Source organism: Hyla sarda, chromosome 13, assembly GCF_029499605.1.
Source record: "Hyla sarda isolate aHylSar1 chromosome 13, aHylSar1.hap1, whole genome shotgun sequence".
NCBI classification, from domain to species: domain Eukaryota; kingdom Metazoa; phylum Chordata; class Amphibia; order Anura; family Hylidae; genus Hyla; species Hyla sarda.
Window position 1 is genome coordinate 6,311,762 of NC_079201.1, and position 14,233 is coordinate 6,325,994.

The 14,233-nt window shown below is 42.7% G+C and overlaps 1 long non-coding RNA gene across 1 annotated transcript in view; it reads right to left on the reverse strand.

Moving 5' to 3' along the window:
- Positions 1–14,233, reverse strand: part of LOC130297608 (uncharacterized) — a 385,502-nt gene that overhangs the window by 249,212 nt on the left and 122,057 nt on the right. Inside the window, exon 4 of the long non-coding RNA XR_008849615.1 lies at positions 7,301–7,451. This is a non-coding gene — a long non-coding RNA (uncharacterized LOC130297608). The remainder of the gene's footprint in view (positions 1–7,300; positions 7,452–14,233) is intronic.

Genomic DNA, 14,233 nt, shown 5'->3' on the forward strand with positions numbered 1-14,233 from the left:
TCCACAACGCACACCCAAAGGGACCCTCCCTTGTTCTGAGAACCCCAGTTTGCCGGTCTCCCATCACCAGCAGAGAGGTGGCCACATATACACAATATAATAATAAAGAGATATGCAAGTCTAATAAGTACTGCACAATATAGAGAATTACTATTAGTAATTGTTATTATTATTGCATAAATTATCTTCGGGATTAATACCACTCATATATATGAAAAAACTATTGAGTTGGGAAATGGCACTTATTCATCCATTACATCTAGATGGTGTCAATGAACTAATTCACATTACTGTACTAATTTGTCTTTGAACTGTTAGGCTGGGTTCACACCACGTTTTTCAATTGGAGTCATACAGTTGCATACGGTTTATGCCATACGTTTTTTTAGCGGAAAACCGTATACGGTAAGCGTAATTGAAAAACGTGGTGTGAACCCAGCCTTACTATCCTTATCTTTATTATCCCAATGTACTCTAATATTACTGAATTTGTTCTAGATATTGTGCATTTTATATATTTGTATCCATTACTTACCTTACCATGGACTCCTCAATGTATTGCTTCGCAACTTTGTCAAGTACATAAGTGATATATCTTTTGTGTCATTTTGTTTTGTTTTCTTTTTGTTTATTTGTATTAACTTGTACTTTAAAACTTTTAATAAAAAGTATTGAACCAGAGAATTAGTCAGGGATTTAAAGGGCTATTCCCACCTTAGACAATAATGATATATACATGTCTGTGATCTATAACGTGTTCAACAGTAGGGGTCCTCAAGCTACCAAACCACCTTGCTGCATCCAAGTGGAGAATGATTAGTAAAGGTGACCGTCCATATCTCTGTCCATTCAGCTGAGCAAAGCATACAAACACAGCCTCAAAGTGTACCTGTTATGTTTAATGTTTTGTAGAGATATCAAAAGTTTTGAATCATCAAGGCCCGAGTGCTCAGATCCTGACCAATCACAAGAACTTGACTGAAGAAGTCTGTGCTTAGCGCGTTCTCCATGTCACCTAAGATGGACTTATAATGTAAGTCTATGGAGCCATCCTGGTCTCATTGGGGGGGGGGGGTATTTATCAATTTTTCCTGTTGACAGTTTCTTTTTACCTTTTTTTTTTCACTTTGGTTTTCGTGGACATGCACCAAATTTAGCATTTGGTGCAAGTTGTTAGTAATTTTGGCTCAAAATGTTGAAATCAGCTGCTCACAGCGCCTTTTACACAGAACTTACCCCTAGAGATGAGCGAACTTACAGTAAATTCGATTAGTCACGAACTTCTCGGCTCGGCAGTTGATGACTTATCCTGCATAAATGAGTTCAGCTTTCCGGTGCTCCTGTGGGCTGGAAAAGGTGGATACAGTCCTAGGAGACTCTTTCTTAGGACTGTATTCACCTTTTCCAGCCCACCGGAGCACCGGAAAGCTGAACTAATTTATGCAGGAAAAGTCAGCAACCGCCGAGCTGAGAAATTCGTGACGAATCGAATTTACTGTAAGTTCGCTCATCTCTACTTACCCCCACAGAGGACAGCGCATTTTACCCTGTAGAGCAGCCATTTTGGAGTCCCTCCTGCAGTATATCAGCAAGCGACATGAGTTATTTTCTTTTGTGGGGTTTATAGTCACCATGTGAAATGGATTTTATTTTCAACTTGGGTATTTTATTTATTTTTTTGTTACTTTAGTGCAGTGGTCTTCAACCTGCGGACCTCCAGATGTTGCAAAACTACAATTCCCAGCATGCCTGGACAGCCGTTGGCTGTCCGGGCATGCTGGGAGTTGTAGTTTTGCAACATCTGGAGGTCTGAAGGTTGGAGACCACTGCTTTAGTGCTTACCTTTCCTGAACCTGTGTGGCTATGTCCAATGCTGGCTCAACAGAGGGTGAAGGTTCCTCAGAGACAACTATGTCGCAGGATAGTATTGAGCAGCCCTGGAGGCGACGCTGCTGTCACAAAAAAAAATTTTTAATGTATTTTGACGCCTTTACATTTTCTGACATTGCTAAGTGTGTTTTCCATGTGCAAAATTTCTTGGCGGGGATTTGCGCCCAAAAAAAAAACGGGATTTGTGCCAAAATTGCGCCAAAGATCGATTGGCACAAATGATGAATTACTGACTAAAGTTAAAATCACACACAGGACCGTGTGATTTTGAGAAAGTTCTATAAATGACAGTGGAGAAGATGCGCCAAACTTTGGCGCAAAAACACGCTGTGCCAAAGTTACGTAAAAAAAAACACATAAATCCTTTGATAAATACCCCCCATAGACACAAAGTGGGGAGAGAAGTGCACATCCCCACTCATTCTCATGATCTATCGACTTCTGAACACTCAGACCCTGACCAATAAAACCTTTTGACATGTCCCTAGGCATCAGAACACAGGACTGGGGTGAAGATAGAAATGAATACAACCATCTTTCTTGTAACGGGTGGGTTTGTTATGCTATTAGGGCTATAAAGTCGCGCAGTGCTAATGCTGCCATAACAAAAGATTATAACACAACATTCTGGGTATCATATTTGATTGAAAAAAAATAGATCTAAGATGACGATGGGAAATGAGACGTTCTTCTTGCGGGTAATGCTGCGGCGGGTGTAGAGTTACCTCCTCGGCTTGCTGTGAATACTCTGCATTAAGGGTCTCTCTGTTCGGCAAGGCCCATCTATTTGTTGTGATAACGTATCAGTGGCTGTAATGGCCTTGGAAAAACAGTTTATCTAAGGAAAGCCACATGATTAAACCAGAATTCCTACCCCGCTGTTTAATAAGTCCATTTGCAGACACAGCCGTCCTTATCTTCTCCCCCTCCGGCCTCTGTTCAAAGATGCAGGCCGATGGGCACGGTACAGAAACAAGGAAACAGTTTCCAGAACAGCTGCACTTTCTTAAGTTTGCTGGGAAACCAAATAAACAGGGCACTTGGCGATAAGGTTGGTACAGACTCCCGCCAGAAACTTTGTAAATCCTTGATGCAATTACTATACACAAATACTGGTCTTGTTTAGAGGTGACCAGGCTCCAGCTCGAGGTCAGGCCCTTCTGCTTCCTACAAGAGAGTTTTATTACCATGGGCCTGTGATGCTGAACCACTTCACTAAGTAAATTGTAGCTGTCGGTTCACGCTGAGAACTTGACCTAACTCTGCACTTCAGTTATGGCCAAGGTATCGACAAGGATGCCAAAAGTGCTCTCTTTGCTGGTGAATGAATAGATACATTTGCTGTTGTGTGCCAGGGAAGCCAAACTTATATCGCTAAGGCAGTGTGGAGAAGAGGCAAAACTTTGGGTCTAGGGGTTGGAGGATGCTATAGAGATGTATAGACAAGGAGCCAACATAGATGGAGTACCAAATGGTGACTTCCTCAGGACTTCCCCAGCTAGCGCCCCTGAGTAAGTCACCATTTGGTGACGGAACGCGTGGGCACTCGGGTGGGACCTGAGATTGCACTATCCTGATTTATGTCACTTTGCCCCCTGCACATCTCCAGGTTGTAGTCCTATGAGGACGGGTATTGTATGCAGCTACTTTTTAGATACCTGTGAATGCATAGGGGTTTCCATTTACATATCGAGTTATTGTTGGAGCTTGGGTGTCCCATGAGGAAGGTCCCAGTAATCTGGAATCACCTCGGTCGTTGAGGAATGGGGATAAGATTTTTTCTTTCCCTTCCTGTGTTTTAACAGTTTTTATCTTGTGTACTTTTTATATATTTTCTCAAGAATTTGTAACAATAAACATTTATTAGTGTTGATATTTTTGGTATACGCCTTACTGTGTGTTTTTGCTGGTTTCTTCCAAAGGTGTTGATTATGACATGCTAAACATTGGCAGCACCCGTGGGATGTTTTAGGGGATCATACTGTAAAGAAGACACAAGTGACCACACTTTTTTTCATACGTTGCAATATCTTCGCACACATTATCAGGCAGATTTCCTTGGAATGCTGGGAAAAATACCACTGTTGCTTGTATAGAACAATCCAGGTTATGAGGATATCACCTCTCAAACACAAAGGTCAATAAGTGGTCAGTCAGCTCTACGGACACGCCTATGACAGTGCCTATTCACCAAACCTCTAGGTTTATCCTTGCTCTAGGGCTGGATCTGGGCAGAAATTGATGGGAATTAGCACAAAGACACCATCGAGGAGAGATAACGCACTAGTTATGCAGCATGTGCGGGGAATGATCTCGCGTAAAACCATCATGAGAAGTAATTAACAAAACACCTTAATCTGTAAATAGAGCAGATTAAGGGCAGAAACTAAGAAAAGCTCACAATCTAATTATACCGATGTGCACTTAATGATAACATTTATTCCTGGAGAAATAGAGTCAGGTGTCCTTTACAAAGTGTAATAGCAGGTTCCCTTGGTTTCAAGGATCCCACCAGGATTGTATTGTTGATGCCCTATGGAATTAAAGTAAATAGTATATACAGTGGTGCTCACAAGGAAAACAATCGTTTGGCAAGAGAGGTTTTTGATAATAATAATAATCATTAAGTGTCCCACTTCCCTCCCATTTTGACACGATGTCCTCTTTTCCTCTCCATGCCAGGTCTCTTCTGCGGCACTATAAGCTCTTGCTGGGCAGTACAGTTGACAAGGCAACCGTATGATGCCCAGCAACTTGTGTGCACAAGTCGCAATCATCAGAGAAGGGCTTGTGTAGGGAATTACCGTATTTTTCGTCGTATAAGACGCACTTTTTCTTCCCCAAAAGTTGGTGCGTCTTATACAGTGAATACACACCTATGGCGGCGGTCCCTGCGGCCATCAACGGCCGGGACCCACGGCTAATACAGGACATCACCGATCGTGGTGATGCCCTGTATTAACCCTTCAGACGCGGCGATCAAAGCTGACCGCCTCGTCTGAAGGGAAAGTGACACTAACCCGGCTGCATCGGGAGAGACCTTACCTGCCTCCTCGGTGTCTGCTCCGTGCCGGTATCCCCTGCATGGCCGGTGCTCTCCTTCGATGTCATCACGTCATCGCGCACGCCGTCCCGTCATCCAATAGGAGCGGCGTGCGGAGCGACGTGATGACAGCGACGTGATGACGGCGATGTCATGATGGCAACGGAGAGCGTGGATCCCGGGGAAGAAGACGTTCGGAGCGTCGGGGACACCAGGGGGACGCAGCAACAGCGATGGAGCAACATCCAGGGCAGCGGTGACGGGTCCGGAGTGGCGGGGACACGTGAGTATTACCTCATATACCAGTGGTCTTCATCCTGCGTACCTCCAGATGTTGCAAAACTACAACTCCCAGCATGCCCGGACAGCCAACGGCTGTCCGGGCATGCTGGGAGTTGTAGTTTTGCAACATCTGCAGGTCCGCAGGTTGAAGATCACTTTTGGGTTCAGAATCTTTTTTTTTCTAGATTTTGCACCTTTAAAATTGGGTGCGTCTTATATGCCGGTGCGTCCTATAGGGCGAAAAATACGGTAGCTGGGTGTCGTACGTTTGCCTCTGCAACTGTACCTCCTGGGGCAATCTATGGCTCTCCGCACTGATCTTTGCAGCAGCAAAGCGTCAAACGTGCCATATTTTGCTGCGTATTTTCCTTTGAAGTCAATGGGTAGCAAAATCAGCTGCACAAAATAAGCAGGAAATATGGAGCAATATACGGCACGTGTGACCCTACCCTAAGTCACACAGCCTTTCCCACTGAACATCACTGCCACAGACATTTCTCTGTGCCTGCTTGGATTATCACACAAGTGGAAGGTTCTTGTACAATTAGGAAGATGAATATACGTATTGAATATATTGACATGATAGCAGTGCATTGCTGGAGCTACATAACCTCTGTGTGCTATTGTATGGGTCCATTGTGTCTTACAGGTATGGTGATATAGTCCCCTAGACTAGAACAATAGCTCCATATATATATAGAATCCAATGGAGCATATCACGATTGGTTGTCTTTCCAATTTGGATATAATCACAGTTTTGCATTAAATTAGCGGTTAAAACGTTTAAAACCTGTAAAATAAAACTTCTACATATGCCTTATCTTAACTAAAAACTGAAGAACTGGATAGATTTACAATATTGCCAAATAAGATAAATCAGCCAAAGGAGCCCTGGGGCTTTTCATCATCCGTGGCTATTTAGGTACAGCCAGGGTTTGTAAAACACAAATAAATAAGACATTAACGTACTTGTTGTACCAATCACAGTGCGTGTGCGACCGAGACCCCTGCAAGAGACATCTGGAAACCATTGTCGCTATAAAATCCTTTCCCATATCGGGTGAGCAGCATCTGCACAGAAACCACTCATTGTTCTCATGTTAGTGAGTGTGATGTATGTGGATGTATGTCTGAGCCTGTCTATAGTACACACGCGTGTATGGTTGTACAAAACACACACATGTAGTATAGCTGGATTTGTCCTACAGTTTCCTTTGTGGGCATCATAACTCGGAGGTGAAGTAGAATTACAGTAACAGTAAAATAACAGTAGAGTCCATGTAGAAAAAAGCATGAGCGCACTCACCCAGTAAAGATAAAAGGTCCTCTTTATTGAAAAACTTCTTAAAACATTCCGGGGCTCGGGTAGAGATGCATGGTCAGCGTCCGCTAACTGACCAGGTGAGACGAGTCAACTAGAGATGAGCGAACTTACAGTAAATTCGATTTGTCACGAACTTCTCGGCTCGTCAGTTGATGACTTATCCTGCATAAATGAGTTCAGCTTTCAGATGTTACGGTGGGCTGGAAAAGGTGGATAAAGTCCTAGGAGACTCTTTCCTAGGACTGTATCCACCTTTTCCAGCCCACCGGAGCACCGGAAAGCTGAACTAATTTATAAAGTATAAGTCATCAACTGCCGAGCCGAGAAGTTTGTGACGAATCCAATTTACTGTAAGTTCACTCATCTCTAGAGGCAACGTTCCTTTTGCGGTTCAGCCCGCTTTCTGAAGCAACTTGAGAAAGCGAGCTCAACTGCAAAAGGAACGTTTCCTCGCCTCAGCCGGTCAGTCAGCGGACGCTGACCGCGAGTCTCTACCCGAGCCCCCGAATGTTTTAAGAAGTTTTTCAATAAAGAGGACCTTTTATCTTTACTGGGTGAGTGCGATCATGCTTTTTTCTATATGGACTGTATTTGCTATTACTTCTTACCATTATACGCACCCCCAAGTGGTCACTTACCTGCACCTCCCTGTGCTGGTCCACCTCATACCTTCTTATTTTTGCTAGCCCCATTCATTACAGTGATTGTGCCTGCCCAGTTTCTCTCAGCCTAGTAAAATAACAGTGTTCTACTGAACTTACCTTACAGATTCATTATCATTGCCCTGCTGTTCTCATGATAAAGTCATAAGGTCAAGGTCACCTATCACTGCGGTAACATTTAACCAGTTGGTTTGTGACTTTTCAGATGATCTCGCCCTCTCTCGGTCCGAACTTCAATTTTTACCTTGAGCTGAAGAATTGAAAAAAAAACAGGACAGGACGGTTATTATCAAAATCCACGGCACACATACTGTCAGACATAATTATATTGGAAAAAAAAAAAAAAAGTGTTTTAAATGTCCTCTAAATAAACACAAATATGTATAAATAACATAAATCTGTGCCCTAAAGGCAGATGGTACATAAAGATAAACACTAGGACTCAATGCATTACAGACAGGAATTATAACATCAATTTCGGGCACATTACTACTATCCCGGCGTGTTTCTAAGATAGCCCATAAGATAGGTGTTTTTAAGATAGCCCATAATAAGAAAAAAATCAATGTACCGTATATACTCGAGTATAAGCAGTGTTTTTTCACACGATTTTTCGTGCTGAAAACGCCCCCCTCGGCTTATACTCAAGTGAACTCTCCACCTGCCAATCCCTTTTCAGTGGTTTTCAACCTGCGGACCTTCAGATGTTGCAAAACTACAACTTCCACCATGCGCGGACAGCCATCGGCTGTCCGGGCATGCTGGGAGTTGTAGTTTTGAAACATCTGGAGGTCTGCAGGTTGAAGACCACTGGGGTCTTAGTCATCATCCAGACCCCCCTTTAGTTTGCAGCAGGGACCGTCCGGTGGGGAGGGTTAGTCGTTCCGGGCTGTCCATCTTCACCGGGAGGCCCTATTCTCCGCTCTGGGCCGGCCCCGGACTAGTGATGTTGCCTTGACGACGCACAGGGATGTCCGTGCGCAGCAGACGTCTGTGATGTCCCTGCGCATGAACGTCCCTGTGCGTCGTCAAGGCAACGTCCTTACTCCTGGACCAGCCCGGAGTGGAAAGGAGGGCCTCCCGGTGAAGAAGGACAGCCCAGAACGACTAACCCTCCCCACCGGACGGTCCCTGCAGCATAGATGGCCTTGACCAGCTCACCCTTCCTTTCCACCGAGGGGAGGGGAGTAGAAAACTAAAGGGGGGTCTGGATGATGACCAAGGCCGCAGTGGTCTTCAACCTGCGGACCTCAAGATGTTTCAAAACTACAATTCCCTGCATGCCCGGACAGCAGATAGCTGTATGGGCATGCTGGTAGTTGTAGTTTTGCAACATCTGGAGGTCCGCAGGTTGAAGACCACTGATGAAGGGATTGACAGGCGGTGATGATGAAGGGGGGATGATGACAGGGGTGTTAATGACGAGGGTCTGGATGATGACGGGGGGGGGATGATGACATGGGGGGATGATGTATTTCCCACCCTAGGCTTATAGTCGAGTCAATAACTTTTCCTGGGTTTTTGGGGTGAAATTAGGGGCCTCGGCTTATATTCGGGTCGGCTTATACTCGAGTATATACGGTAGGAAATTCTGTTTGCACAAGCACAGACCCAGTATATAAATGTTACTACCCTTTTAGTGGCCAAATTCTAACTGGATTTAAGATAAAGGACTTTTTCCACAATACCCAGCTATAATAAAATCTATGAATATGAGACTGACTGGTAAAGAACTTACTACACAACTCTCAACCATGCCTTATAACAAAAGTTGCAACGCTTACAAAGATGGATATGATACAGACAGACATTACATAGACTGGACTGTGTGTAGAGAAAGCGTTACATGTATGTTTTAAACCTTACACGCTGCATACATTCGTGGAAAAGATCATCCTAAAAGAATTTGGGACATGTGAGGCACTTTTAAACTTGACCAAAACATTCCTCCAGAAAGCCTCATCGCCTGGAGAAATCTCCATTAACTGACCCGGAGATGCCGGTCTACCTGACATTGTCGCCCTTCCCACAGCCAGACAGAGGAAATGAGATTGTGTATTCCCGGGGTAACATTCTCAAGGTGGTCCTCAGCCACAGAAAACATGTGTGATTATTATTAGGATTTTTTTTTGTCCAAGACCACAGCTGTCTGGGTTAATTTTCTGCATTTTAGACCCTAGATTAACAAGCGGGGCAGGACACGTTGCTAAGGTATAATAAAGTCACAAGAGACTCGGAGTGGAGTAACACGATCGCTTGCTAGCTGGCTACTGACAGGTGGTTAGTTTAGTAAACCAGCTAAGCTGAAGCCTCAGGAGACTGGGAGAAGGAGCGGTCGTGTGTATGTATGCAGTGTACTATCACATTCCAGGCTGGTTTATGGTATTAATTCTCTGTGAATGAAGGAGAGCACAACTACTATTTAATACAAAAATAATAAAGGGACTTCCTGGCTGACAACTTGGATCAATGGCTGCACAGGTTTGTCAGCTTCTATGCAACACTGGAAAAATCTAACACAAAATGAAAAGAGAGGTCAGTATAAAATGGATAATCTGGGTTTTCTAAATCTAATTTAAAGAGTACCTCTCATGATCTTGTTAAATTTTATAATCCTCCCAGATCACCTCCCCCATCATGATAAACCACCCCCTGCCTTTATTTTTATTATTTGTTTGTTTTCTACCTTGATATTGCTCTATATTTTCTGCTCAGTCAGATTCACAGACTGGGAAGGGGCGTTCCCCAGCAGGCGTGACATCATCTGAAGCCATACAGGGGAGAACTTCCTCCCTCACTCTGCTACACACAGCCCGGAGCAGTTCAGTGTGTGAGATGAGCTCTGATTGGCTAAGGCTGCACACACCCCCCTCAGCATTTCCTGCTTTTGGACTTTTTTATTTACCATAAGAAAAATAAAAAATTAGTTTTAACGAGAGTGCCCATTTAAGTTTGGCAGCACATGATTGAATATAAAATCATATGTAAAACATAGCCAAGTCTATGCTCCTGGGCATTAGACTGATTGAAAATGTTTTCAATCTTGCAAGTGTCTTGGAGGTGTGGCCGGGAGGCATAACCCAGATGCTGAAGTGTCCATGCTTCACTGGCCTCCATGCTCTCTAATCCTTCCCCTTCCCCTAAATATTAGATAAATGGGTGTCCAGTCCTCAGCACCCCTGACGATCAGCTCAACCAGAATAAGACAAAGCGTTATCTCGAATGGAACAAAGGTGCAATACTAATGCCAAAGTTCCACAGCCTCCTCCAAACAGCTGATCATAAGGGAAAAGACAAAGCCCCAACCAATCTAATATTGATGGCCTATCCTAAGTATATGCCATAAATACATTATTGGTGGAGGTTCAACTCCCAGCAACCCCACCGATTAGCCAATTAAAGGGTGCATGTTGCCTGCTTCATTATTTATTCAGTATCCTACATACATTTATGGCTGTTCCTGGTTCTTAAATGTGCACTGTCAGATCCAAAAACTTTTGGTATGTTGTAAACCATACAAAACCAATAGTGAAAAAGCCAGTCAAAGAACTGCCACCCCTACCAGCTTGGACACATACTAGTCCTGCTGTGTCCATGTATCATCACCTATGTCATGGACAAAATTCCTTGATTCACAGCTGTGAGCGCAGGGCTCAGTGCTGGAGGAATAATCCTCCCACTGTCGGCTTGTGTCCGGCTACTATCAGTGAGGACAAGCTGGGAGTTGTAGTTTTGATAATGCTACGAGAGATATGAGCAGACAACATACTGAGGGAGGGGGCGGAGACCTGAACAGTGAGACCACACCCCCTCCCTCTGAGAAGAATTCAGACTAGTGAGCTAAATTAAAAGTGTAATAAAAAAAAATAAAGGTGATCGACACATAAAAAAATAATTGGGGGGGGGGACTGATGGGTATACTTTAAGTTCTCAAGTAGGCTGCAGAACAAAAAAAGACAGCTATAACCCTACAACACTGCCTGTCGATAAATAATTAAAGGGATTATCCACCATAAGGTGATTTTAGTATATACCTGCCAGACAGCTTGTCTTGGGGCTAAATGGCTATGTTGTGAGATTACCATAACACTATGGCTAGCTTTTTGTGAACTGGTATTTCCTGTTTGAGTTTTCTTCTTTGCCTACAAATCCCATAATTCCATTTTCCTCCCTTCCAAACATCAGCCACCCTACCCACTTAAACATAAATGAGCTGCATCCATTCAAAAGACCTGTGGTTTTCAATCAGGGTGCCTGCAGCTGTTGCATTAGTTGCAGATTGATCTCTCTCCCACCAAGCAATCCCTCCACCCACTGAAGCAGACAGGCTCCCTGTCATCAGCTGACTAGTGAGGTCAGGTCAACAGTCATTTTGTATTCTGTTAAAAATAAATATTGGCGTGAAAATTTCATAAGAATTTTGAGAAAACCGCCACGTACAGGTAAAGACAATATATTATAAACTACACTAACTTTACAGCCCCTGTAGAACAGTCAAATAAAAAAAATCCTGGAATACCCCTTTAAAAGAACGCAGCTCTCCACCACTGCCAAGTGTGAAACAATGTAGATGCCAACCATAGTTACATGATTTGTTTATTCTTATTTTATTCAGTGTAAAATATAAACGGATTATGTAAAGAAGAGACAAACAAAGAAACTAATTCGGGAGCCGCCATAACAGTTTCATCAGAGGAACAGCTAGGCCCTTACCACGAAGATATTTTTATAGACTTGTTTGAGAAATACGAGCAGCTATGTGGACAGATGGCTGCTCAAGATATGTGGCCTATGTAAACTATATGTACACACTGGAGAAAAAGCATCTATTGACATAATAATTATTTTTAGTCATCTCCAAAATATGAAGGATGTTAATTGTTCAGTCTATTATACCAACATGTCCTGAACCAATTGATATCTGCTCTAGTAGGTAAACTGTTAATTGTAGACATCTTGATTGTGATGCAATGCCATGGTATGATACTCAATGTGAAAAATATTTTATATTATGTCAAATATTTCTGTATGACCCTTACTGGATCCAAGGAGAGGAAATCTTTAGGTCTATGACTATCTTCGACATTTGCTAATCCACGATAGATTTTATGACAGAGAAATCACAGAGTTCTAAATATTACTCGTACCCTAATACTAGATACATTGAGCCCAAGAATTCCTCCAGCCATGCACCATCATAATCACTTCCTCTCTCCCCGCGCTGCAGAGATGTGGCCCGACTAAGACCAGCAGCCGTGCAATTAGCTGCAGCACAATTACCGGCAAGGTTAAGAAACCTGGAAGTGAACCGCGTTAGACGGAGGCCCGGCCACATTCCCCGATGGCCAGCTAAGTGAGGAAATTACAATCTGTCAAATTTTGAAGACAGGAAAAGAGGAACATCTGGAGAGATTAAACCTACGTTCTCTTGTAGTGGAGCTACAAAAATAGATCCAAACAAGTTTATAAATACCCCAGTTAAATGAGGAAAATATTTTTTCTTTTTCTTTTTTTTAAATAATGATCCAGATATTGTAAAACTCCAACCATTCAGGGCCCATGGGGGCTATTAGCTAACTGGGAGTGTCACAGTGTAGGCATTCAGGATACAAAAAAGTGAGGGTCTATTACAAATGTAGACCAAAAACGACATAAGTTGAGGTGAATCTCTAACAGGAAGACACTGATATTACTATGTTAGAGGATAACACAACCAACAATGTAATATTATCATTAGAAGAATCACCTCTAAGTGAGGATCACCTGTAGTAGTCACCTTTAATGGGTCTTAACTGTGGCTTCCAATACTAAGATTCCCCCAGGACTTTCAGTAGAACGGAACTGTACGACAACCAGACAGGATAACAAAACCATATAACAGTGCAAGAAAACATATACAAAGCATGTATCAATAATGGAAGGTGATAAGAATATGAATAGGTGTCAGGAATTGAATGATGAAACAAATTCATGATGGTCCGGGTAGTCAGGGAACCAAAAAAACTGATAGGTGTCCCTATTTATTCCCTACCAGACACCACTAAGTCGCATTGCCCCAACAAATATATCTATGATAACCCTGAACTGAAAACTAAGCAGAGCAACAAGCAGGCAATGGAACTTGCAATGCTAAAAGCAAAACTGAGGAAAAAGCTTAATCAAGAACCAAATAAGATCCCTAACCCTAAGTAGAATAGAGAGCCAACTGGAGATACTAATAAAAAAATCAACTAGAACAAGGCACAGAAAACACAAAGAAGACTGGAAACATGCATGCAGATCATGTGCTCAAATCTGCACAGTATTGCAATGGCCAAGGTTTGTCTTTCTTCTCCAAGAAAGCCTAATCAATCAGAAATAAAAGGGAGCCCAGAGATGAGCAGTCATGACTACCTGATCCAGAGTAATAGATCAACAGATCCCAAACAATTGCAAACAAGTTAAAGATGCCCACAGACCTTGGGTTAAGGTAATGAAAGGGAACGATTTCAACCAACAAGATTGTTAATTGGGTAAAATCGACCATTTAAGCCAACCGATGACAGACTTGTATTGTCCCAAAAGATGTCAGCTGTGTTGGAAATGTTTGGGTGATATGAGGAAACAATGTCTGTTCACACATGATTTTTGGAGAAAGAATATTCTCATAATGTTCCCAGAATATTCCTAAAAAGATTGTTTGTCCTCCACTCAGTGTCACTGATCATGAATGGCCAATTTAGACAACTTTATTGACCAATACGGACCAAAATGTCTATGGCTACATCTTTGGGACGATCATTTGTTTAACTGTTGTTACCATAAACTTCCTTTTATCTTATGTGTATAGCCACCTTTATAGAAAGGAGAATACAATAGAGCGATGTTTCCTGCTATTTATAACAGTTACCCCTATTTTCCCATTAACAGTCTACTAACAATATATAAGCTTCATACTCATAAAACTCTACCTAAGAAACCAAATTGTTGCACAAACTGTATAACAAGTTCAATAGGTTATTAGTAGATCAAATGTTATCCATCAAGACCAAG